At 49.1% G+C, this 25739-nt stretch overlaps 2 long non-coding RNA genes across 18 annotated transcripts in view; both read left to right on the plus strand.

Moving 5' to 3' along the window:
• The window catches only part of LOC142830223 (uncharacterized), a 47937-nt gene extending 32240 nt beyond the window's left edge, over nucleotides 1–15697 (plus strand). For 14 of the 17 annotated variants that reach the window (XR_016350073.1, XR_016350085.1, XR_016350079.1 and 11 more), the window contains 20 exons: nucleotides 1823–1951; nucleotides 2048–2200; nucleotides 2336–2468; nucleotides 2574–2705; nucleotides 2827–2936; nucleotides 3069–3173; nucleotides 6340–6468; nucleotides 6565–6717; nucleotides 6853–6985; nucleotides 7091–7222; nucleotides 7344–7453; nucleotides 7586–7690; nucleotides 10855–10983; nucleotides 11080–11232; nucleotides 11368–11500; nucleotides 11606–11737; nucleotides 11859–11968; nucleotides 12101–12205; nucleotides 15369–15497; nucleotides 15594–15697. This is a non-coding gene — a long non-coding RNA (uncharacterized LOC142830223). The remainder of the gene's footprint in view (nucleotides 1–1822; nucleotides 1952–2047; nucleotides 2201–2335; nucleotides 2469–2573; nucleotides 2706–2826; nucleotides 2937–3068; nucleotides 3174–6339; nucleotides 6469–6564; nucleotides 6718–6852; nucleotides 6986–7090; nucleotides 7223–7343; nucleotides 7454–7585; nucleotides 7691–10854; nucleotides 10984–11079; nucleotides 11233–11367; nucleotides 11501–11605; nucleotides 11738–11858; nucleotides 11969–12100; nucleotides 12206–15368; nucleotides 15498–15593) is intronic. The other 3 variants (XR_016350081.1, XR_016350086.1, XR_016350080.1) reach the window with 3 other exon arrangements.
• Nucleotides 15698–15701: 4 nt separating this feature from the next.
• On the plus strand, nucleotides 15702–24128 carry LOC142830230 (uncharacterized). Its single transcript, XR_012905314.2, has 6 exons — nucleotides 15702–15746; nucleotides 15882–16014; nucleotides 16120–16251; nucleotides 16373–16482; nucleotides 16615–16719; nucleotides 21048–24128. It is a non-coding gene; the product is annotated as an uncharacterized LOC142830230 (long non-coding RNA).
• The last annotated feature ends 1611 nt before the right edge of the window (nucleotides 24129–25739 follow it).

A 25739-nucleotide genomic window follows, 5' to 3' on the forward strand; every position in this document is an offset into this window, starting at 1 on the left:
CTTGGAACAAAGACCAAGTGGACGTCTTAAAAGACAAACTTGGCCGTCCCAAAACTAAATTGGCTAGAGGAGAGGTAGATTGCTTCATGCAGTGGTGGGCCGAGGCAAATCTTAGATGGACTGAATCGAAGTTCGCCTCCCTTAAAAATTCTAATTATAAGTAAAAAGCTTTATTGGAAACCTCCTCTCCCACCACCAGACCAAGCGCTTCCCTTTACCCCGTCCTCCGAGAAGACTCAGACCTGTCCCACTTGGAGCTATAAAGCCTGGACCCACACGGAGCTCCACTCAATTGTAAAAGGTTTTCCAGAGCCCCAGGAAAACCCTACCAAATTTGCAGAGGAATTTTTGCTAGTGTGCAATGCCTATGAATCCTCTGAAGCAGACCTCCTGCAACTGCGTAAGCTACTTATAACCCCTAGCGAGCAAGAAAAAAAAATGGCTCCTGATAGCAAATTGGCCCACCACTGAGCGTCCTTCTAATTTGCCAGACACTGGTCCTGACGCTGCCTACTGGAACAAATGTAAGAATCAAGTTGCCTTTCACCATTGTATAACAAGGTCTGTAATTAACTTGGAAACAATGTAACAAGGGTTGTCTAAATTCTCTATCACTAGTAAATCAAGATTGGAAATTTTTCTAAAAGATGCTGTAAATCAAGCTAAGCCCCTGCATGAGGCCATTCCCCAAGTATGGACTCCAAAAAAAATCAACGGGACGGCCATACGTTGCTGTAAACGGCAACAGAGAGAACCCGGGCAGCTATCACACCCGACTGACGTTTTTTTTTTTTTTTTTTTTTTTTTTTTTTTTTTTTCCCCGCAACATTCTGGTATACAGCGACGGGGTGAAAATGGACAGAGTGGAGCTGTGGTAAGTGTGGCTTTTTTAATGTGGATGGGAGGGGGGGGGGAAATGGGAGGATGTGATGCGAGGTGATTGGGCTAGGTATCTAAATGTCTGAGCACTTGGTTCACTGGTGTTGGTTGCAGGGCCTGATGGAAGAGGGTGCACTGCATTGGTTTCTTGCAGGTGTGACTTCAGAGCTAGGCTTTGAGATGGGCCCCTCTGCTTGAAACATGCAGCCAGAGAGAACTGAGCGAGCAGCTTACAGGTGAGTCTGATGGAGCTGTGGTAAGTGTGGCTTTGGTTGGGAGGGGTGGGGGGGGGGGCTATGCTTTGAGGTGACTGGGTTAAGTATCCAAATGTCTGTCCACTTGCTTCACCTGTTGGTTATAAGGTTTGTTGGAAGAGGGTGCATTGGGAGTGTGTGTTTGAAGGTTAAGTTCTGGAGGCCGACTGGATTGGAGGTAAGGCTTTGATATGTCTTTCTCTTGGAGCTAACAGTCTTACATGGAAAGCAGCCAGAAGTGGAATTCAGTGAGCAGCTTGGAGGAGTCGTGTAGAAAATATCTAAGAGGAGCTCAGGTAAGTGTGGCTTTTTGCTGTGCTGAGAGGTGATTGGGCAAGGTATCCAAATGTCTTCCTTGACTGGTGTTGGTTGGATGGTCTGTTTGAAGATGGTCCATTAGTAATAACTTCTTGCAACTTCAGGGGCAGATGAGATCGACTGCAAGGCTGTGATCTGGGCTGCTGGCTTGGAGCTGGCAGCCAGAGACCTGAGCGAGCAGCCCACAGAGCACTTGGCTGAGGGAAAGTCCGAGTGGAGATAGGTAAGTGTGGGGGTTTCTATGGGGCGGGGCGAAGCAGGCTTTACTGGGAGGTGTGTGGGCTAAGTATCCAAATGTCTGTCTACGTGGTTCACTGGTATGGGTTACAGGGCCTGATGGGAGAGGCTGCATTGGGAGTGAATTGTTGCAGATAGGTCCCTGGAGACTGGATTGGAGGGAAGACTTTGAGCCGTGCCCCCTGCTTGGTGTTGGGAGCCAGAGAGACTTCAGTAAGCAGCCCGTGGACTTTCCTGAGGCCAACCGCTGTAAGTGAGGCTCGGTAAGTGTGGTTTGGAAGGGGAGAGGGCTCTGCTGGGAGGCGGTTGGGCTAACTATCCAAATGTCTGTCTACTTCGTTCACTGGTGTTGGTTGCAGGATCCTATGGAAGAGGGTGCACTGCATTGCTTTGTTGCAAAGGAGACCTGGGGGCAAGGCTTTGAGCTGGGCCCCTCTGCTTGGAGCTTGGAGCCAGAGAGAACTGAGTGAGCAGCTTACAGGGGCGTCTCCTGGAAAAAGTCTGGAGCTGTGGTAAGTGTGGCTTTTCGGGGGGGTTATGTCATGAGGTGGCTGGGCTTAGTGTCCAAATATATCTGTCCCCTTTCTTCACCTGATACTGGTTGGAGGGTCTGATGGAAGAGGGTGCACTGGATTGGTTTCTTGCAGACATGAGTTAGGGCAGATTGGATTGGAGGGAAGGCCTTGAGACGGGCCTCTATGTGCAGCTGGCAGCCTTACACGAAAAGCAGCCAGAAGCAGAACTCGGTGAGCAACTTCAAGGCGTCGCCTGGGAGCTCAGGTAAGTGTGGCTTTTGGCTGTGGTGGTTAGCCAAGATATGAAAATGTCTGTTCACTTCCTTCATTGGTGTTGGTTGGAGAATCTGACTGGATTGGCTTCTTGCAGATCGGACTTTGTGGCAGATTGGATTTGAGAGAAGGCCATGAGCCGGGCCTTTGTCTTTGACCTGGTAGCTGGAGAGAACTGACTTAGCAGCTTACAGGTGAATCTCCTGGGGAAAATTCGGAGTGGAGTTTGGTAAGTGTGGCGTTTGGCTGTGTTTTGAGGTGGTTGGGCTAAGTATCCAAATGTCCCCGCACTTTGTTCACTGGTGTTGGTTGCCTGATGGAAGCGAGTGTACTGGATTGGTGTCTTGCAGGTGGTACCTGCGGGCAAGGCTTTGAGACCGGCCCCTCTGCTTGGAGCTTGCAGCCAGAGAACTGAGTGAGCAACTTAGAAGAGTCTCCTGGAAAGTCTGATGCAGCTGCAGTAAGTGTGGCTTTTCGGGGCACTATGCTGCGAGGTGGCTATGCTAAGTATCCAAATGTCTGTCCCCTTCCTTCACCGGTGTTGGTTGGAGGGTCTGTTTGAAGATGGTGTATCGGTGGTAATTTCTTGCAGCTAGCACTTCAGGGGCAGCGAAGATCAGAGGCAGGGCTTGCAGCCAGAGACCTGAGTGAGCAGCCCACAGAGCACTTGGCTGAGGGAAAGTCCGACTGGAGCTCGGTAAGTTTGGGCTTTTTTGGGGTTGGGGAGAAGCAGGCTAAGGATCCAAATATCCATGCATGTCCTTAACTGGTGTTGGTTGGAGAGTCTTTCGGGAGAATCTGACTGGATTTGTTTCTTGCAGTGTTGGATTGGAGACAAGGCCCATGAGCTGGGCCTTTCTCTTGGAGCCGGCAGCTAGAGAGACTTGAGTGAGCAGCTGTGAAAGTAGAAAGAATTGTACTGTAAGAGAAAGATGAATTATGCTGTAATTGAATAAGCTGAAGGAATATTGTTTCTCTGAACAGGAAGAAGAAAAGTATGTTGTTGTTGTTGTCTGTAGGGATGCAGATCAGATTTCCTATTAACTCAGGCCCACCTGGCTAGCAAAGGAACATTAGGTGTTAGGGAGAAAGCAAGTGAGATCACCAAGGAGATATGGACAGGAGATTGCTGTGTGCTTGACGTGGAAATGAAGATACTTGACTAGCCTCACACACTAATCGTGTGAAGTTTTGCCCCCTCTTTTAATCCTGTTAATTTTGGCTTTCTTTTGAGTGTATAAATCAAGGGGTTTGAACTTTGTATGGCACTCACATTTTCTGGGTGCATTTAGCAGAGCGGCATTGCTAATAAACAGAGCGGTCTGACAAATCTGAGTCTTGTATGACTTTGACAATTTGGAGGTCCCACCGAGATGGCAACCGTCTTTGCTGAGGTTGTGTGATCCCTGACTGTCTTGCAGGATGACCGTGGCAGCCGGCACCTGGGCATTTGGCCCGAGCGGTCCTCTGCCAGAATGGAAAGGTGCACAACCACAGCGAAGTCTACGCCATGGAACCTGTTGGTTCCCGCTCGGTTCTGGTAGGGATCCCGGGATCTAACATCAGGACTCTGGTCAGGTCGTCACTTCTGTGTTTTGTCCGGACTGAGGACTGTCTTGTCTCTGTGACTATCCGTCTTCCCTGTGGTGTGAGTGAGTCTGGGAGCCATCCCTGTCCAGGGACTGGCTGACCCAAGGGGCTCCTGTCCCCGCGGTCTGCGTGACTGGAATCTGTACTATCGCAGCCGCACCGCATCTTGGATAAAATCCTTGGAGTGAACGCAAGGGCGATTGAGGCAGTAGCCTGTGGGCTTCTTTTGTGTGTTGCACTGGGCACCGCTCTGATGAACCCAGATTTCCTCCTTGTGTGATTGGTGTGTGAAGCCCTCCTGTATGGGTAACCAGACGTCTAAGCGGGGGGCAGTTCCCTCAAGGGACCCCGGCTCAGCTTATATATTTTAGAAAGGGTCCGGACCCCTGTAAACTTCTGGAAAAATGATCTAGATTGACTCTGGGGGATCCCAAAACTCAGTGGCCACTGTTAGGATCTTGGAACAAAGACCAAGTGGACGTCTTAAAAGACAAACTTGGCCGTCCCAAAACTAAATTGGCTAGAGGAGAGGTAGATTGCTTCATGCAGTGGTGGGCCGAGGCAAATCTTAGATGGACTGAATCGAAGTTCGCCTCCCTTAAAAATTCTAATTATAAGTAAAAAGCTTTATTGGAAACCTCCTCTCCCACCACCAGACCAAGCGCTTCCCTTTACCCCGTCCTCCGAGAAGACTCAGACCTGTCCCACTTGGAGCTATAAAGCCTGGACCCACACGGAGCTCCACTCAATTGTAAAAGGTTTTCCAGAGCCCCAGGAAAACCCTACCAAATTTGCAGAGGAATTTTTGCTAGTGTGCAATGCCTATGAATCCTCTGAAGCAGACCTCCTGCAACTGCGTAAGCTACTTATAACCCCTAGCGAGCAAGAAAAAAAAATGGCTCCTGATAGCAAATTGGCCCACCACTGAGCGTCCTTCTAATTTGCCAGACACTGGTCCTGACGCTGCCTACTGGAACAAATGTAAGAATCAAGTTGCCTTTCACCATTGTATAACAAGGTCTGTAATTAACTTGGAAACAATGTAACAAGGGTTGTCTAAATTCTCTATCACTAGTAAATCAAGATTGGAAATTTTTCTAAAAGATGCTGTAAATCAAGCTAAGCCCCTGCATGAGGCCATTCCCCAAGTATGGACTCCAAAAAAAATCAACGGGACGGCCATACGTTGCTGTAAACGGCAACAGAGAGAACCCGGGCAGCTATCACACCCGACTGACGTGTTTTTTTTTTTTTTTTTTTTTTTTTCCCCGCAACATTCTGGTATACAGCGACGGGGTGAAAATGGACAGAGTGGAGCTGTGGTAAGTGTGGCTTTTTTAATGTGGATGGGAGGGGGGGGGGAAATGGGAGGATGTGATGCGAGGTGATTGGGCTAGGTATCTAAATGTCTGAGCACTTGGTTCACTGGTGTTGGTTGCAGGGCCTGATGGAAGAGGGTGCACTGCATTGGTTTCTTGCAGGTGTGACTTCAGGGCTAGGCTTTGAGATGGGCCCCTCTGCTTGAAACATGCAGCCAGAGAGAACTGAGCGAGCAGCTTACAGGTGAGTCTGATGGAGCTGTGGTAAGTGTGGCTTTGGTTGGGAGGGGTGGGGGGGGGGGGGGCTATGCTTTGAGGTGACTGGGTTAAGTATCCAAATGTCTGTCCACTTGCTTCACCTGTTGGTTATAAGGTTTGTTGGAAGAGGGTGCATTGGGAGTGTGTGTTTGAAGGTTAAGTTCTGGAGGCCGACTGGATTGGAGGTAAGGCTTTGATATGTCTTTCTCTTGGAGCTAACAGTCTTACATGGAAAGCAGCCAGAAGTGGAATTCAGTGAGCAGCTTGGAGGAGTCGTGTAGAAAATATCTAAGAGGAGCTCAGGTAAGTGTGGCTTTTTGCTGTGCTGAGAGGTGATTGGGCAAGGTATCCAAATGTCTTCCTTGACTGGTGTTGGTTGGATGGTCTGTTTGAAGATGGTCCATTAGTAATAACTTCTTGCAACTTCAGGGGCAGATGAGATCGACTGCAAGGCTGTGATCTGGGCTGCTGGCTTGGAGCTGGCAGCCAGAGACCTGAGCGAGCAGCCCACAGAGCACTTGGCTGAGGGAAAGTCCGAGTGGAGATAGGTAAGTGTGGGGGTTTCTATGGGGCGGGGCGAAGCAGGCTTTACTGGGAGGTGTGTGGGCTAAGTATCCAAATGTCTGTCTACGTGGTTCACTGGTATGGGTTACAGGGCCTGATGGGAGAGGCTGCATTGGGAGTGAATTGTTGCAGATAGGTCCCTGGAGACTGGATTGGAGGGAAGACTTTGAGCCGTGCCCCCTGCTTGGTGTTGGGAGCCAGAGAGACTTCAGTAAGCAGCCCGTGGACTTTCCTGAGGCCAACCGCTGTAAGTGAGGCTCGGTAAGTGTGGTTTGGAAGGGGAGAGGGCTCTGCTGGGAGGCGGTTGGGCTAACTATCCAAATGTCTGTCTACTTCGTTCACTGGTGTTGGTTGCAGGATCCTATGGAAGAGGGTGCACTGCATTGCTTTGTTGCAAAGGAGACCTGGGGGCAAGGCTTTGAGCTGGGCCCCTCTGCTTGGAGCTTGGAGCCAGAGAGAACTGAGTGAGCAGCTTACAGGGGCGTCTCCTGGAAAAAGTCTGGAGCTGTGGTAAGTGTGGCTTTTCGGGGGGGTTATGTCATGAGGTGGCTGGGCTTAGTGTCCAAATATATCTGTCCCCTTTCTTCACCTGATACTGGTTGGAGGGTCTGATGGAAGAGGGTGCACTGGATTGGTTTCTTGCAGACATGAGTTAGGGCAGATTGGATTGGAGGGAAGGCCTTGAGACGGGCCTCTATGTGCAGCTGGCAGCCTTACACGAAAAGCAGCCAGAAGCAGAACTCGGTGAGCAACTTCAAGGCGTCGCCTGGGAGCTCAGGTAAGTGTGGCTTTTGGCTGTGGTGGTTAGCCAAGATATGAAAATGTCTGTTCACTTCCTTCATTGGTGTTGGTTGGAGAATCTGACTGGATTGGCTTCTTGCAGATCGGACTTTGTGGCAGATTGGATTTGAGAGAAGGCCATGAGCCGGGCCTTTGTCTTTGACCTGGTAGCTGGAGAGAACTGACTTAGCAGCTTACAGGTGAATCTCCTGGGGAAAATTCGGAGTGGAGTTTGGTAAGTGTGGCGTTTGGCTGTGTTTTGAGGTGGTTGGGCTAAGTATCCAAATGTCCCCGCACTTTGTTCACTGGTGTTGGTTGCCTGATGGAAGCGAGTGTACTGGATTGGTGTCTTGCAGGTGGTACCTGCGGGCAAGGCTTTGAGACCGGCCCCTCTGCTTGGAGCTTGCAGCCAGAGAACTGAGTGAGCAACTTAGAAGAGTCTCCTGGAAAGTCTGATGCAGCTGCAGTAAGTGTGGCTTTTCGGGGCACTATGCTGCGAGGTGGCTATGCTAAGTATCCAAATGTCTGTCCCCTTCCTTCACCGGTGTTGGTTGGAGGGTCTGTTTGAAGATGGTGTATCGGTGGTAATTTCTTGCAGCTAGCACTTCAGGGGCAGCGAAGATCAGAGGCAGGGCTTGCAGCCAGAGACCTGAGTGAGCAGCCCACAGAGCACTTGGCTGAGGGAAAGTCCGACTGGAGCTCGGTAAGTTTGGGCTTTTTTGGGGTTGGGGAGAAGCAGGCTAAGGATCCAAATATCCATGCATGTCCTTAACTGGTGTTGGTTGGAGAGTCTTTCGGGAGAATCTGACTGGATTTGTTTCTTGCAGTGTTGGATTGGAGACAAGGCCCATGAGCTGGGCCTTTCTCTTGGAGCCGGCAGCTAGAGAGACTTGAGTGAGCAGCTGTGAAAGTAGAAAGAATTGTACTGTAAGAGAAAGATGAATTATGCTGTAATTGAATAAGCTGAAGGAATATTGTTTCTCTGAACAGGAAGAAGAAAAGTATGTTGTTGTTGTCTGTAGGGATGCAGATCAGATTTCCTATTAACTCAGGCCCACCTGGCTAGCAAAGGAACATTAGGTGTTAGGGAGAAAGCAAGTGAGATCACCAAGGAGATATGGACAGGAGATTGCTGTGTGCTTGACGTGGAAATGAAGATACTTGACTAGCCTCACACACTAATCATGTGAAGTTTTGCCCCCTCTTTTAATCCTGTTAATTTTGGCTTTCTTTTGAGTGTATAAATCAAGGGGTTTGAACTTTGTATGGCACTCACATTTTCTGGGTGCATTTAGCAGAGCGGCATTGCTAATAAACAGAGCGGTCTGACAAATCTGGGTCTTGTATGACTTTGACAATTTGGAGGTCCCACCGAGATGGCAACCGTCTTTGCTGAGGTTGTGTGATCCCTGACTGTCTTGCAGGATGACCGTGGCAGCCGGCACCTGGGCATTTGGCCCGAGCGGTCCTCTGCCAGAATGGAAAGGTGCACAACCACAGCGAAGTCTACGCCATGGAACCTGTTGGTTCCCGCTCGGTTCTGGTAGGGATCCCGGGATCTAACATCAGGACTCTGGTCAGGTCGTCACTTCTGTGTTTTGTCCGGACTGAGGACTGTCTTGTCTCTGTGACTATCCGTCTTCCCTGTGGTGTGAGTGAGTCTGGGAGCCATCCCTGTCCAGGGACTGGCTGACCCAAGGGGCTCCTGTCCCCGCGGTCTGCGTGACTGGAATCTGTACTATCGCAGCCGCACCGCATCTTGGATAAAATCCTTGGAGTGAACGCAAGGGCGATTGAGGCAGTAGCCTGTGGGCTTCTTTTGTGTGTTGCACTGGGCACCGCTCTGATGAACCCAGATTTCCTCCTTGTGTGATTGGTGTGTGAAGCCCTCCTGTATGGGTAACCAGACGTCTAAGCGGGGGGCAGTTCCCTCAAGGGACCCCGGCTCAGCTTATATATTTTAGAAAGGGTCCGGACCCCTGTAAACTTCTGGAAAAATGATCTAGATTGACTCTGGGGGATCCCAAAACTCAGTGGCCACTGTTAGGATCTTGGAACAAAGACCAAGTGGACGTCTTAAAAGACAAACTTGGCCGTCCCAAAACTAAATTGGCTAGAGGAGAGGTAGATTGCTTCATGCAGTGGTGGGCCGAGGCAAATCTTAGATGGACTGAATCGAAGTTCGCCTCCCTTAAAAATTCTAATTATAAGTAAAAAGCTTTATTGGAAACCTCCTCTCCCACCACCAGACCAAGCGCTTCCCTTTACCCCGTCCTCCGAGAAGACTCAGACCTGTCCCACTTGGAGCTATAAAGCCTGGACCCACACGGAGCTCCACTCAATTGTAAAAGGTTTTCCAGAGCCCCAGGAAAACCCTACCAAATTTGCAGAGGAATTTTTGCTAGTGTGCAATGCCTATGAATCCTCTGAAGCAGACCTCCTGCAACTGCGTAAGCTACTTATAACCCCTAGCGAGCAAGAAAAAAAAATGGCTCCTGATAGCAAATTGGCCCACCACTGAGCGTCCTTCTAATTTGCCAGACACTGGTCCTGACGCTGCCTACTGGAACAAATGTAAGAATCAAGTTGCCTTTCACCATTGTATAACAAGGTCTGTAATTAACTTGGAAACAATGTAACAAGGGTTGTCTAAATTCTCTATCACTAGTAAATCAAGATTGGAAATTTTTCTAAAAGATGCTGTAAATCAAGCTAAGCCCCTGCATGAGGCCATTCCCCAAGTATGGACTCCAAAAAAAATCAACGGGACGGCCATACGTTGCTGTAAACGGCAACAGAGAGAACCCGGGCAGCTATCACACCCGACTGACGTTTTTTTTTTTTTTTTTTTTTTTTTTTTTTTTCCCCGCAACATTCTGGTATACAGCGACGGGGTGAAAATGGACAGAGTGGAGCTGTGGTAAGTGTGGCTTTTTTAATGTGGATGGGGGGGGGGGGGGAAATGGGAGGCTGTGATGCGAGGTGATTGGGCTAAGTATCCAAATGTCTGAGCACTTGGTTCACTGGTGTTGGTTGCAGGGCCTGATGGAAGAGGGTGCACTGCATTGGTTTCTTGCAGGTGAGACTTCAGGGCTAGGCTTTGAGATGGGCCCCTCTGCTTGAAACATGCAGCCAGAGAGAACTGAGCGAGCAGCTTACAGGTGAGTCTGATGGAGCTGTGGTAAGTGTGGCTTTGGTTGGGAGGGGTAGGGGGGGGGCTATGCTTTGAGGTGACTGGGTTAAGTATCCAAATGTCTGTCCACTTGCTTCACCTGTTGGTTATAAGGTTTGTTGGAAGAGGGTGCATTGGGAGTGTGTGTTTGAAGGTTAAGTTCTGGAGGCCGACTGGATTGGAGGTAAGGCTTTGATATGTCTTTCTCTTGGAGCTAACAGTCTTACATGGAAAGCAGCCAGAAGTGGAATTCAGTGAGCAACTTGGAGGAGTCGTGTAGAAAATATCTAAGAGGAGCTCAGGTAAGTGTGGCTTTTTGCTGTGCTGAGAGGTGATTGGGCAAGGTATCCAAATGTCTTCCTTGACTGGTGTTGGTTGGATGGTCTGTTTGAAGATGGTCCATTAGTAATAACTTCTTGCAACTTCAGGGGCAGATGAGATCGACTGCAAGGCTGTGATCTGGGCTGCTGGCTTGGAGCTGGCAGCCAGAGACCTGAGCGAGCAGCCCACAGAGCACTTGGCTGAGGGAAAGTCCGAGTGGAGATAGGTAAGTGTGGGGGTTTCTATGGGGCGGGGCGAAGCAGGCTTTACTGGGAGGTGTGTGGGCTAAGTATCCAAATGTCTGTCTACGTGGTTCACTGGTATGGGTTACAGGGCCTGATGGGAGAGGCTGCATTGGGAGTGAATTGTTGCAGATAGGTCCCTGGAGACTGGATTGGAGGGAAGACTTTGAGCCGTGCCCCCTGCTTGGTGTTGGGAGCCAGAGAGACTTCAGTAAGCAGCCCGTGGACTTTCCTGAGGCCAACCGCTGTAAGTGAGGCTCGGTAAGTGTGGTTTGGAAGGGGAGAGGGCTCTGCTGGGAGGCGGTTGGGCTAACTATCCAAATGTCTGTCTACTTCGTTCACTGGTGTTGGTTGCAGGATCCTATGGAAGAGGGTGCACTGCATTGCTTTGTTGCAAAGGAGACCTGGGGGCAAGGCTTTGAGCTGGGCCCCTCTGCTTGGAGCTTGGAGCCAGAGAGAACTGAGTGAGCAGCTTACAGGGGCGTCTCCTGGAAAAAGTCTGGAGCTGTGGTAAGTGTGGCTTTTCGGGGGGGTTATGTCATGAGGTGGCTGGGCTTAGTGTCCAAATATATCTGTCCCCTTTCTTCACCTGATACTGGTTGGAGGGTCTGATGGAAGAGGGTGCACTGGATTGGTTTCTTGCAGACATGAGTTAGGGCAGATTGGATTGGAGGGAAGGCCTTGAGACGGGCCTCTATGTGCAGCTGGCAGCCTTACACGAAAAGCAGCCAGAAGCAGAACTCGGTGAGCAACTTCAAGGCGTCGCCTGGGAGCTCAGGTAAGTGTGGCTTTTGGCTGTGGTGGTTAGCCAAGATATGAAAATGTCTGTTCACTTCCTTCATTGGTGTTGGTTGGAGAATCTGACTGGATTGGCTTCTTGCAGATCGGACTTTGTGGCAGATTGGATTTGAGAGAAGGCCATGAGCCGGGCCTTTGTCTTTGACCTGGTAGCTGGAGAGAACTGACTTAGCAGCTTACAGGTGAATCTCCTGGGGAAAATTCGGAGTGGAGTTTGGTAAGTGTGGCGTTTGGCTGTGTTTTGAGGTGGTTGGGCTAAGTATCCAAATGTCCCCGCACTTTGTTCACTGGTGTTGGTTGCCTGATGGAAGCGAGTGTACTGGATTGGTGTCTTGCAGGTGGTACCTGCGGGCAAGGCTTTGAGACCGGCCCCTCTGCTTGGAGCTTGCAGCCAGAGAACTGAGTGAGCAACTTAGAAGAGTCTCCTGGAAAGTCTGATGCAGCTGCAGTAAGTGTGGCTTTTCGGGGCACTATGCTGCGAGGTGGCTATGCTAAGTATCCAAATGTCTGTCCCCTTCCTTCACCGGTGTTGGTTGGAGGGTCTGTTTGAAGATGGTGTATCGGTGGTAATTTCTTGCAGCTAGCACTTCAGGGGCAGCGAAGATCAGAGGCAGGGCTTGCAGCCAGAGACCTGAGTGAGCAGCCCACAGAGCACTTGGCTGAGGGAAAGTCCGACTGGAGCTCGGTAAGTTTGGGCTTTTTTGGGGTTGGGGAGAAGCAGGCTAAGGATCCAAATATCCATGCATGTCCTTAACTGGTGTTGGTTGGAGAGTCTTTCGGGAGAATCTGACTGGATTTGTTTCTTGCAGTGTTGGATTGGAGACAAGGCCCATGAGCTGGGCCTTTCTCTTGGAGCCGGCAGCTAGAGAGACTTGAGTGAGCAGCTGTGAAAGTAGAAAGAATTGTACTGTAAGAGAAAGATGAATTATGCTGTAATTGAATAAGCTGAAGGAATATTGTTTCTCTGAACAGGAAGAAGAAAAGTATGTTGTTGTTGTTGTCTGTAGGGATGCAGATCAGATTTCCTATTAACTCAGGCCCACCTGGCTAGCAAAGGAACATTAGGTGTTAGGGAGAAAGCAAGTGAGATCACCAAGGAGATATGGACAGGAGATTGCTGTGTGCTTGACGTGGAAATGAAGATACTTGACTAGCCTCACACACTAATCATGTGAAGTTTTGCCCCCTCTTTTAATCCTGTTAATTTTGGCTTTCTTTTGAGTGTATAAATCAAGGGGTTTGAACTTTGTATGGCACTCACATTTTCTGGGTGCATTTAGCAGAGCGGCATTGCTAATAAACAGAGCGGTCTGACAAATCTGGGTCTTGTATGACTTTGACAATTTGGAGGTCCCACCGAGATGGCAACCGTCTTTGCTGAGGTTGTGTGATCCCTGACTGTCTTGCAGGATGACCGTGGCAGCCGGCACCTGGGCATTTGGCCCGAGCGGTCCTCTGCCAGAATGGAAAGGTGCACAACCACAGCGAAGTCTACGCCATGGAACCTGTTGGTTCCCGCTCGGTTCTGGTAGGGATCCCGGGATCTAACATCAGGACTCTGGTCAGGTCGTCACTTCTGTGTTTTGTCCGGACTGAGGACTGTCTTGTCTCTGTGACTATCCGTCTTCCCTGTGGTGTGAGTGAGTCTGGGAGCCATCCCTGTCCAGGGACTGGCTGACCCAAGGGGCTCCTGTCCCCGCGGTCTGCGTGACTGGAATCTGTACTATCGCAGCCGCACCGCATCTTGGATAAAATCCTTGGAGTGAACGCAAGGGCGATTGAGGCAGTAGCCTGTGGGCTTCTTTTGTGTGTTGCACTGGGCACCGCTCTGATGAACCCAGATTTCCTCCTTGTGTGATTGGTGTGTGAAGCCCTCCTGTATGGGTAACCAGACGTCTAAGCGGGGGGCAGTTCCCTCAAGGGACCCCGGCTCAGCTTATATATTTTAGAAAGGGTCCGGACCCCTGTAAACTTCTGGAAAAATGATCTAGATTGACTCTGGGGGATCCCAAAACTCAGTGGCCACTGTTAGGATCTTGGAACAAAGACCAAGTGGACGTCTTAAAAGACAAACTTGGCCGTCCCAAAACTAAATTGGCTAGAGGAGAGGTAGATTGCTTCATGCAGTGGTGGGCCGAGGCAAATCTTAGATGGACTGAATCGAAGTTCGCCTCCCTTAAAAATTCTAATTATAAGTAAAAAGCTTTATTGGAAACCTCCTCTCCCACCACCAGACCAAGCGCTTCCCTTTACCCCGTCCTCCGAGAAGACTCAGACCTGTCCCACTTGGAGCTATAAAGCCTGGACCCACACGGAGCTCCACTCAATTGTAAAAGGTTTTCCAGAGCCCCAGGAAAACCCTACCAAATTTGCAGAGGAATTTTTGCTAGTGTGCAATGCCTATGAATCCTCTGAAGCAGACCTCCTGCAACTGCGTAAGCTACTTATAACCCCTAGCGAGCAAGAAAAAAAAATGGCTCCTGATAGCAAATTGGCCCACCACTGAGCGTCCTTCTAATTTGCCAGACACTGGTCCTGACGCTGCCTACTGGAACAAATGTAAGAATCAAGTTGCCTTTCACCATTGTATAACAAGGTCTGTAATTAACTTGGAAACAATGTAACAAGGGTTGTCTAAATTCTCTATCACTAGTAAATCAAGATTGGAAATTTTTCTAAAAGATGCTGTAAATCAAGCTAAGCCCCTGCATGAGGCCATTCCCCAAGTATGGACTCCAAAAAAAATCAACGGGACGGCCATACGTTGCTGTAAACGGCAACAGAGAGAACCCGGGCAGCTATCACACCCGACTGAGGTTTTTTTTTTTTTTTTTTTTTTTTTTTCCCCCGCAACATTCTGGTATACAGCGACGGGGTGAAAATGGACAGAGTGGAGCTGTGGTAAGTGTGGCTTTTTTAATGTGGATGGGGGGGGGGGGGAAATGGGAGGCTGTGATGCGAGGTGATTGGGCTAAGTATCCAAATGTCTGAGCACTTGGTTCACTGGTGTTGGTTGCAGGGCCTGATGGAAGAGGGTGCACTGCATTGGTTTCTTGCAGGTGAGACTTCAGGGCTAGGCTTTGAGATGGGCCCCTCTGCTTGAAACATGCAGCCAGAGAGAACTGAGCGAGCAGCTTACAGGTGAGTCTGATGGAGCTGTGGTAAGTGTGGCTTTGGTTGGGAGGGGTAGGGGGGGGGGCTATGCTTTGAGGTGACTGGGTTAAGTATCCAAATGTCTGTCCACTTGCTTCACCTGTTGGTTATAAGGTTTGTTGGAAGAGGGTGCATTGGGAGTGTGTGTTTGAAGGTTAAGTTCTGGAGGCCGACTGGATTGGAGGTAAGGCTTTGATATGTCTTTCTCTTGGAGCTAACAGTCTTACATGGAAAGCAGCCAGAAGTGGAATTCAGTGAGCAACTTGGAGGAGTCGTGTAGAAAATATGTAAGAGGAGCTCAGGTAAGTGTGGCTTTTTGCTGTGCTGAGAGGTGATTGGGCAAGGTATCCAAATGTCTTCCTTGACTGGTGTTGGTTGGATGGTCTGTTTGAAGATGGTCCATTAGTAATAACTTCTTGCAACTTCAGGGGCAGATGAGATCGACTGCAAGGCTGTGATCTGGGCTGCTGGCTTGGAGCTGGCAGCCAGAGACCTGAGCGAGCAGCCCACAGAGCACTTGGCTGAGGGAAAGTCCGAGTGGAGATAGGTAAGTGTGGGGGTTTCTATGGGGCGGGGCGAAGCAGGCTTTACTGGGAGGTGTGTGGGCTAAGTATCCAAATGTCTGTCTACGTGGTTCACTGGTATGGGTTACAGGGCCTGATGGGAGAGGCTGCATCGGGAGTGAATTGTTGCAGATAGGTCCCTGGAGACTGGATTGGAGGGAAGACTTTGAGCCGTGCCCCCTGCTTGGTGTTGGGAGCCAGAGAGACTTCAGTAAGCAGCCCGTGGACTTTCCTGAGGCCAACCGCTGTAAGTGAGGCTCGGTAAGTGTGGTTTGGAAGGGGAGAGGGCTCTGCTGGGAGGCGGTTGGGCTAACTATCCAAATGTCTGTCTACTTCGTTCACTGGTGTTGGTTGCAGGATCCTATGGAAGAGGGTGCACTGCATTGCTTTGTTGCAAAGGAGACCTGGGGGCAAGGCTTTGAGCTGGGCCCCTCTGCTTGGAGCTTGGAGCCAGAGAGAACTTAGTGAGCAGCTTACAGGGGCGTCTCCTGGAAAAAGTCTGGAGCTGTGGTAAGTGTGGCTTTTCGGGGGGGTTATGTCATGAGGTGGCTGGGCTTAGTGTCCAAATATATCTGTCCCCTTTCTTCACCTGATACTGGTTGGAGGGTCTGATGGAAGAGGGTGCACTGGATTGGTTTCTTGCAGACATGAGTTAGGGCAGATTGGATTGGAGGGAAGGCCTTGAGACGGGCCTCTATGTGCAGCTGGCAGCCTTACACGAAAAGCAGCCAGAAGCAGAACTCGGTGAGCAACTTCAAGGCGTCGCCTGGGAGCTCAGGTAAGTGTGGCTTTTGGCTGTGGTGGTTAGCCAAGATATGAAAATGTCTGTTCACTTCCTTCATTGGTGTTGGTTGGAGAATCTGACTGGATTGGCTTCTTGCAGATCGGACTTTGTGGCAGATTGGATTTGAGAGAAGGCCATGAGCCGGGCCTTTGTCTTTGACCTGGTAGCTGGAGAGAACTGACTTAGCAGCTTACAGGTGAATCTCCTGGGGAAAATTCGGAGTGGAGTTTGGTAAGTGTGGCGTTTGGCTGTGTTTTGAGGTGGTTGGGCTAAGTATCCAAATGTCCCCGCACTTTGTTCACTGGTGTTGGTTGCCTGATGGAAGCGAGTGTACTGGATTGGTGTCTTGCAGGTGGTACCTGCGGGCAAGGCTTTGAGACCGGCCCCTCTGCTTGGAGCTTGCAGCCAGAGAACTGAGTGAGCAACTTAGAAGAGTCTCCTGGAAAGTCTGATGCAGCTGCAGTAAGTGTGGCTTTTCGGGGCACTATGCTGCGAGGTGGCTATGCTAAGTATCCAAATGTCTGTCCCCTTCCTTCACCGGTGTTGGTTGGAGGGTCTGTTTGAAGATGGTGTATCGGTGGTAATTTCTTGCAGCTAGCACTTCAGGGGCAGCGAAGATCAGAGGCAGGGCTTGCAGCCAGAGACCTGAGTGAGCAGCCCACAGAGCACTTGGCTGAGGGAAAGTCCGACTGGAGCTCGGTAAGTTTGGGCTTTTTTGGGGTTGGGGAGAAGCAGGCTAAGGATCCAAATATCCATGCATGTCCTTAACTGGTGTTGGTTGGAGAGTCTTTCGGGAGAATCTGACTGGATTTGTTTCTTGCAGTGTTGGATTGGAGACAAGGCCCATGAGCTGGGCCTTTCTCTTGGAGCCGGCAGCTAGAGAGACTTGAGTGAGCAGCTGTGAAAGTAGAAAGAATTGTACTGTAAGAGAAAGATGAATTATGCTGTAATTGAATAAGCTGAAGGAATATTGTTTCTCTGAACAGGAAGAAGAAAAGTATGTTGTTGTTGTCTGTAGGGATGCAGATCAGATTTCCTATTAACTCAGGCCCACCTGGCTAGCAAAGGAACATTAGGTGTTAGGGAGAAAGCAAGTGAGATCACCAAGGAGATATGGACAGGAGATTGCTGTGTGCTTGACGTGGAAATGAAGATACTTGACTAGCCTCACACACTAATCATGTGAAGTTTTGCCCCCTCTTTTAATCCTGTTAATTTTGGCTTTCTTTTGAGTGTATAAATCAAGGGGTTTGAACTTTGTATGGCACTCACATTTTCTGGGTGCATTTAGCAGAGCGGCATTGCTAATAAACAGAGCGGTCTGACAAATCTGGGTCTTGTATGACTTTGACAATTTGGAGGTCCCACCGAGATGGCAACCGTCTTTGCTGAGGTTGTGTGATCCCTGACTGTCTTGCAGGATGACCGTGGCAGCCGGCACCTGGGCATTTGGCCCGAGCGGTCCTCTGCCAGAATGGAAAGGTGCACAACCACAGCGAAGTCTACGCCATGGAACCTGTTGGTTCCCGCTCGGTTCTGGTAGGGATCCCGGGATCTAACATCAGGACTCTGGTCAGGTCGTCACTTCTGTGTTTTGTCCGGACTGAGGACTGTCTTGTCTCTGTGACTATCCGTCTTCCCTGTGGTGTGAGTGAGTCTGGGAGCCATCCCTGTCCAGGGACTGGCTGACCCAAGGGGCTCCTGTCCCCGCGGTCTGCGTGACTGGAATCTGTACTATCGCAGCCGCACCGCATCTTGGATAAAATCCTTGGAGTGAACACAAGGGCGATTGAGGCAGTAGCCTGTGGGCTTCTTTTGTGTGTTGCACTGGGCACCGCTCTGATGAACCCAGATTTCCTCCTTGTGTGATTGGTGTGTGAAGCCCTCCTGTATGGGTAACCAGACGTCTAAGCGGGGGGCAGTTCCCTCAAGGGACCCCGGCTCAGCTTATATATTTTAGAAAGGGTCCGGACCCCTGTAAACTTCTGGAAAAATGATCTAGATTGACTCTGGGGGATCCCAAAACTCAGTGGCCACTGTTAGGATCTTGGAACAAAGACCAAGTGGACGTCTTAAAAGACAAACTTGGCCGTCCCAAAACTAAATTGGCTAGAGGAGAGGTAGATTGCTTCATGCAGTGGTGGGCCGAGGCAAATCTTAGATGGACTGAATCGAAGTTCGCCTCCCTTAAAAATTCTAATTATAAGTAAAAAGCTTTATTGGAAACCTCCTCTCCCACCACCAGACCAAGCGCTTCCCTTTACCCCGTCCTCCGAGAAGACTCAGACCTGTCCCACTTGGAGCTATAAAGCCTGGACCCACACGGAGCTCCACTCAATTGTAAAAGGTTTTCCAGAGCCCCAGGAAAACCCTACCAAATTTGCAGAGGAATTTTTGCTAGTGTGCAATGCCTATGAATCCTCTGAAGCAGACCTCCTGCAACTGCGTAAGCTACTTATAACCCCTAGCGAGCAAGAAAAAAAAATGGCTCCTGATAGCAAATTGGCCCACCACTGAGCGTCCTTCTAATTTGCCAGACACTGGTCCTGACGCTGCCTACTGGAACAAATGTAAGAATCAAGTTGCCTTTCACCATTGTATAACAAGGTCTGTAATTAACTTGGAAACAATGTAACAAGGGTTGTCTAAATTCTCTATCACTAGTAAATCAAGATTGGAAATTTTTCTAAAAGATGCTGTAAATCAAGCTAAGCCCCTGCATGAGGCCATTCCCCAAGTATGGACTCCAAAAAAAATCAACGGGACGGCCATACGTTGCTGTAAACGGCAACAGAGAGAACCCGGGCAGCTATCACACCCGACTGACGTTTTTTTTTTTTTTTTTTTTTTTCCCCGCAACATTCTGGTATACAGCGACGGGGTGAAAATGGACAGGGTGCCCTGGTGCATGTGTTTGTTAATGGCCTCCTATCTATTACCAGTATGTTAAAGCAGATAAGTGTTGGATGGGAGGCCAAGAGTATGGACAAATTGCAAACAGTGGCAGAGCACTGCCACCGCACTCTAAAAGGAAAGAGGAGCAGTCCTCCCAAAAGTTAATGACTCTGCAAATACAGCATTATTCAGGGCAGGGCAGACAGTACCGGGAACGGGAAGGGTACCAAGAATGGGAATGAGGTCTGAGAAGGGGTCGTGGAACTGGGTTTTTTGGGATTTAGAGTTTTCAGCTCCGGTCATATCCACCCTGCGGGAACAAGACATTATTGTCCTGTATTCCAGCACTGTAACACCCCTATTCTCCCAGTTAGAAAGGCTGATGGGAAATCATGGCTGTTTGTTCAGGATCTTCGAGCCATTAACTGCATTGTTGTACCCACGTTTCCTGTAGTCCCTAACCCAGCAACTATTCTGGCTTTTATCCCACCAGATGCAACTCATTTTACTGTTATCTGTGTTGTGCTTTCTTTTCTGTCCTGGTTCACCGTAAGTCCCAGTATCTTTTTGCCTTTTCTTACAAGGGGCAGCAGTACACATGGACCATGCTTCCCTAGGGGTACACAGAAAGCCCGTTTTACTTTTCCCAAGCATTAGCCAGAGACCTTGCTGACCTGGTCTTCTCCTCTGGGTACTCATTGATCAATATGTAAATGATCTACTCCTCTGTTCCCCTTCATTATCTGCCTCAAACTGACTCTTTAGTGCTTCTCACTGCCCCCACCTTAGGGTTATCTAACTACTGTAAGCCTTTTACTCTTTTCTGCCATGAGCAATCTGGTTGTGCACTTGGGGTTCTTACTCAAGAGCATGGTGACAAAAATCGTCCAGTGGCTTATTTGTCACCTTGGATCCTGTTGCCCAGGGTTTACCCCCCTGCCTGCATGCTGTGGCTGCTGTGGCATGCCTGGTCGAAATGTCTGAGTCCCTTGTCTCTCTGCTCTCCTCTTTCTCTCATGGTCCCTCACTCTGTAGAAACTCTCTCCTACTACAATGTAATACAGCTCACCTTTTCTCCGCCCGCCTCACTAGGTAGAAACTTTTACTGCTTTTGGCTTCTCATATCACCATAAAGCGCTGTTCTCAGTTGAACTCTGCCACTCTCCTTCCTCTGTCCGATGACGGTGAACCCCACGACTGCCTTGCAACTGTCTCTGCTGTCACCGTCCCAGGCCCTGACCTTTCTGATGTCCCTCTCTCTAACTCTGACCTTGTGTTCACTGACTGTTCCTGCTTTCAAGATAGACAAGGTCGTCTCCTTGCAGGATATGCTGTGCTATCACTCTCTGAAACCCTAGAAGCTGTGCCGTTACCTTCTGTGACAGCGCAAGTCGCTGAACTAGTTGCCCTAACCTGCGCTTGCTTTCTGGCTGAGGGGCGCTCTGCCACCATTTATACTGATTCTCGTTACGCTTTTGGGGTTGTACATAACTTTGGCACCCTCTGGCAAGCTCTGGGTTTCCTTCCCTCTGCTGGTACCCTGATCAAGAATGGCCCTTATATTGCTGCTCTCCTGTATGCAGTTTTATTCCCATCTGCATTAGCTATTAAGTGCCCTGGTCACTCCACAGCAGATACTGACATTGCTAAGAGTAATGCTGCCATAGAATCTTCCCCAGGTGTGTTTCTTCGTTCCCTTTCTGTTTCTGTACCACCACTGTCCCTTTCTGACCTCACCCTGCTCCAAGACTCTGCCCCAGAAGCAGAAAAAGACTCTTGGGTCGCCCAGGGTTGCTCTCTGTACCCCGATTCCCTTTGGCACTCTCCTACTGGTGCCTTTGTGGCCCTCTTTTCACTCTACCCCTCTCTGGCCGCCCTGCTTCACAGTGTTTTGCATGTCGGAAAGGAGGGGATGCTCTCTGCTATAACTAAGGCAGGATGGTGAGCCCCACATTTCAGGTGTTTTGCAGCCTGCCACTGTGCCACCTGTACCACTTGCCAAAGCTATAATGTTGGCAAACCTGTAAAGGTAGCTCAAGGGTTCCCGGGGCCTGACCCAAGCACCTTTCTTGCATTGGCAGCTTGATTTTGTACAAATACCTAAGTCATTTTGGTATGTTGATTTTTTTCAGGTTGGATTGAAGCCTTTCCTTGTCGCAAAGCTGATTCACTGTCTATTGCCAAATGTTTGTTAAATCATGTTATGCCTGCCAAAGGAATTCCTGCCACTCTGTCCAGTGACCGGGGTGCACATTTTACTGGACAACTTGTTCAGCGCCTGGATCGTGTTACATGTCACACACCTGCTGCACTGTCCCTACCACCCACAGAGTGCAGGTGCAGTTGAAAAATGAAATGGTGTGATTAAAAAATAAGCTTGCAAAAAATTTGACTCTACAGGGTTAAGCTGGCCAGCAGCCTTGCTGTTGGCCCTTATGGAAATTCAATCCACCCCATCCCAAAGACATAAATTAAATCCTTTTGAAATTATGGGGCGCCCTATGTGAACAATGGCTACCATTACTCCAGTCTCAGACTTGAACTTAACTCTCAGTACACTCCTTCAGTACTGCAAGGGACTAATGCAAGCTGTAAGTCACTTCCATTCACAGGTTCAAGCTGCCTGGCTGATGGAACCCACTTCTGATGCCTGCTATGCTCTTGAGACAGGTGATTAGGTCTTATGTATGACACCACCATCAAACACGCCTTGCAGCCCCGGTGGAAGGGCCCGCATCAGGTGCTGCTCACTACCCAGACAGCTGTTAAGGTATCTGGCATCGCAGCATGGATACAGGCTTCGCAGTGTAAGAAGGCACCACCCCCAGCGGACCAATCATTGACTCAGGACCACGCAGAGTCAATTTTGACTCCGGAAGAAGACTTAGAGGAACAGCCTGCAATACCTTACAACCTACGTTTGCATAAGGGTTTCCTGAAGCAGATGAGGACCAAAAGGAAGGCCCAAGAAGAAGCAGTAGTGAGCCTAGCGCCTGCTGCCTGGCGGACACAAAACCGTGACTGCGGTTCCCTCAGCTGAGGTTGTCCGAACCAAAAGGGTCTTGCCTCCAACATGTGCCTTTGGTGGGGTCTGTTCCTCGGCCACTGGTGTCTTAAGATCTGGGGAATCCACAATGACCATTCTTTTATCCACCAGCAAGTCTGGATCACTCAGACCCTTAATATTGCTAATTGCTGGGTCTGCAGCCACATCCCAGCCCACTCAATTCCCCAGGCCGCACCGGAGGACCTCATCCATTTAACAAGACATGGAACAGTAATGACACTTGGGAAGCAGTGGGAATAAATGTATCTAAATGGATGTGTGGAGGAGGGAAAAGGTCACTGGTGTTGGGTGTGTAATGGGATGGGGCTGAATCTGGGGAGGAGCAGTTGTCTCCAGCATATTTTAACCAATGGTGTGTAGGATTATTCAAACAAGATTGGAGAATGATGAACTGGGTATGGAGATATGAATTTTTTTTCTCAACCTGGGATCAAACAGGGAAGTCACTCTCATGCTCCCCCTACAGCCACCCTAGTGAGAACAGTACAATCTTTCAATGCCATGCAAATAACACCACTCCCCATAAGGAGAATCAGTGTGCCTTTTGGGGGATATTACTCCTTTGTAGATACCTATATGGCAAATAGGTGCAGCTGACCGTTCCTGACTTTGATAAGGCATCATTGGGTCTGCGGGACAAAAGCCTATACTGCGTTACCAGTTAACTGGTCAGGTATCTGTTATCCCGCCCAACACTTCCCACAATTCCGAGTGTTAGAGTCCTTCCCACGAGAACGCCTCCATAATTTTAGGCGAAAAAGAAGGGACTTGTCAGATGCCCAATGGTATGTGAATCACAAGCCCCTTAACTTGGGAAGAGACTATTGGTGGTTCCTTTATCCCATTTGGGGGAGTAATACATAATGCAAAAAGGCTTCTGAGGTTACAAGCAGTAGTTGAAATCATGGTAAATGAAACTAGAGAAAGTCTAAGGGCCCTGGCCAAAGAAACAGGAGCGATCCGACAGATGGCCCTCAAACCGTCAGGCATTGGATATAGTTCTGGCAGCAAAAGGAGGGACCTGTGCTCTCATTGGCAAAGAATGTTTTGTGTGTGTATATACCTGACAACACCAATGATGTAATAGATCGTGCTAGCCACTTCGAACAGATTGCATACCTTCCCAACGAAGAGCCAAGTTCCCAGTGGAAATGGCTAAGTAACTTGCACAATTTCTCTGGCCTAGGAAACTGGTTGTTTCAGCGAGCCCTGACTATCCTATTTGGGATCTTAATTATTTTTGTACGTTTTCAGTTTAATCTCCTGTTGTATCCAATACTGTGCAAGACATGTCACACAGTTAGCTGCCCCTAACCAGAGAGCTAATCTGATCATTTTAAATATCACTGATGAACAGATACCAAGAATGGTTAATTTGTGGAACCCAGTAATTGTTGGTCATAGGCATGGCTTGACCAAAAGGAGGGATTGTGAAAGTAGAATTATACTGTAAGAGAAAGATGAATTATGCTGTAATTGAATAAGTTGAAGGAATATTGTTTCTCTGAACAGGAAGAAGAAAAGTATGTTAATGTTGTCTGTAGGGATGCAGATCAGATTGCTAGCCAGGTGGGCTTGAGTTAATGGGAAAAGGAACATAAGGTGTTAGGGAGAAAGCAAGTGAGATAACCAAGGAGATATGGACAGGAGATTGCTGTGTGCTTGATGTGGAAATGAAGATACTTGACTAGCCTCACACTAATCATGTGAAGTTTTGCCCCTCTTTTAATACTGTTAATTTTGGCTTTCTTTTGACTGTATAAATCAAGGGGTTTGAACCTTGTATGGCACTCACATTTTCTGGGTGCACTTAGCAGAGAGGCTTTGCTAATAAACAGAGCGGTCTGACAAATCTGTGAGTCCTGTCTGACTTTGACACAGCCTACAGAATAGTTGGCTTTGGGAAGTCGAGAGTGGAGTTGGGGTATATGTGTTTCTTGAGGGGCAGGCTGTGCTGTGAAGTGATGGAAGTGGGTGCAGTGCATTGCTTTCTTGGAGATGGGACTTGGGGGCAGACTTGATGGGAGGCAAGGCTTTGCGCCGGGGTCCCTGCTTGGAGCTAGCACCCAGAGAGAATTGAGTGAAATGTTCAATAAGGAAGCCTGCCTGGGAAGAGTCCAAGTCGAGCTGCGGTAAGTATGGCTTTTTAGGGGGGATTGCAGTGAGGTGGTTGGGCTAGGTATCCAAATGTCTGTACACTTCACTGGTGTTGGTTGGAGGGCTTGGTGAAAGGAGGGTGCACTGCATTGGGTTTTTGCAGATGAGATCTCGGGGCAGACTGGATTGGAGACAAGGCTTTTAACTAGGCCCCTTGGCTTGGAGCTTGCAGCTGGAGAGAAGGGAGTGAACATCTTACAGGGGAATCTGCTGGGAAAAGTTGGATAGAGCCACTAAGTGTGGCTTTTTGGGGAGGCTATGCTGTGAGGTGGCTGGGCAAAATATGCAAATGTCTGTTTGCTTTCATCACTGGTGTTGCAGAAAGTCTGGAAGAATCTGACTGGATTGGTTGCTTGCAGATGGGACTTCGGGGCAGATTGGATTGGAGACCGTGCCATAAGCTGGGCCTTTCTCTTGGAGCTGGCAACCAGAGAGCCCTGAATGAGCAGCTTACAGGGGAGTCTCTTGGGAAAAGTCAGAATGGAGCTTGGTGTGTAGCTTTTGGCTGTGCTGTGAGGTGGTTGGGATAAGTATCCAAATGTTTGTGTACATTGTGTGGGAGAAAAATCAAATCACTCCAATTGTGTCTAAGGGGGGGATTGTGGAGGAAATCAAAACTCTCTATAAGAAAACTGCTGTAAGGGTTAAAAGTTTTCCAGGCCTCTCTCCCTGTAACAGAGAAATCATCTTAGCTCTAATGAAGACCCTTACAATGCCTCCAATCTCAAATTCATGGAGACTCCTAGTCTGTCACAAATTGCCATGTAAACTCTTATCTTTGTCATAGTTTGCCTTGTAGACTCCTCACTCAAGTTCTTATGTGCCTTTGTTCTGTAAAACTTACTTCTAGCACTTCTGGTGTGACCAGAAACATCTCAGAGTACTTCTGCTGAGACTTTGATATGTTAAAGAAAACAATCAACAACTAAACTGTCTGAACATACTGTATAAAAGATCCGTGAAACTCTCTCAAGGGCTGCTGCTGCTCTCTGGTAGCTGTCAGCCTGCCTGCATGCATAATTTTTCCTTCTAGATTTCTCTCCTGCCTCACTGCTTTGACCTCTACCCTCAGACCCTTCTGGGGACTCTGTACCACAGGGGAGTGAGATTTCCCCAACAATTTGGTGTCAGAAGTGGGATGGCTTAGAACTCCAGTTGGAAAGGCTGATGATGGGGAACAGGAACAGACTACAGCATGCATCTGGAGGGTAAGGGATCCATTTAAAATCCCCCAGTCTGCCTCCCTGTCCTCATCACCAGCTGGACTGGCTGGTGGTAAGAGTCATCTTTTGCTCCAAAATTTTCTTTAAGAGGCTTGAGGGAGATTTAAAATGAAAACGCTGGGTATAGCCAAATAGGGGTTGGCTTTTGTTGCTGACTGATTGGTGGTGAGTCCAAGCACATGGTTCTGAGTGAGTGAAGTCCAGAATGGGACCGCAGCCACACCGGTGTTGTCAGTGTCACTGAACAGCTGCTGAAAGCAAGGGCGGTTTCCCCTGGCACATAAGGAGTGAGTGAAGCTGACGGTTTGTGTGGACTTCCACACCATCCTTGGAGAGGGTAGTGTTGCTGGATGCCTGTGCTATCCTTGGAGAGGTTA

The sequence above is a fragment of the Pelodiscus sinensis genome, chromosome 7 (genome assembly GCF_052426305.1).
Source record: "Pelodiscus sinensis isolate ZL-2025 chromosome 7, ASM5242630v1, whole genome shotgun sequence".
NCBI lineage: Eukaryota > Metazoa > Chordata > Testudines > Trionychidae > Pelodiscus > Pelodiscus sinensis.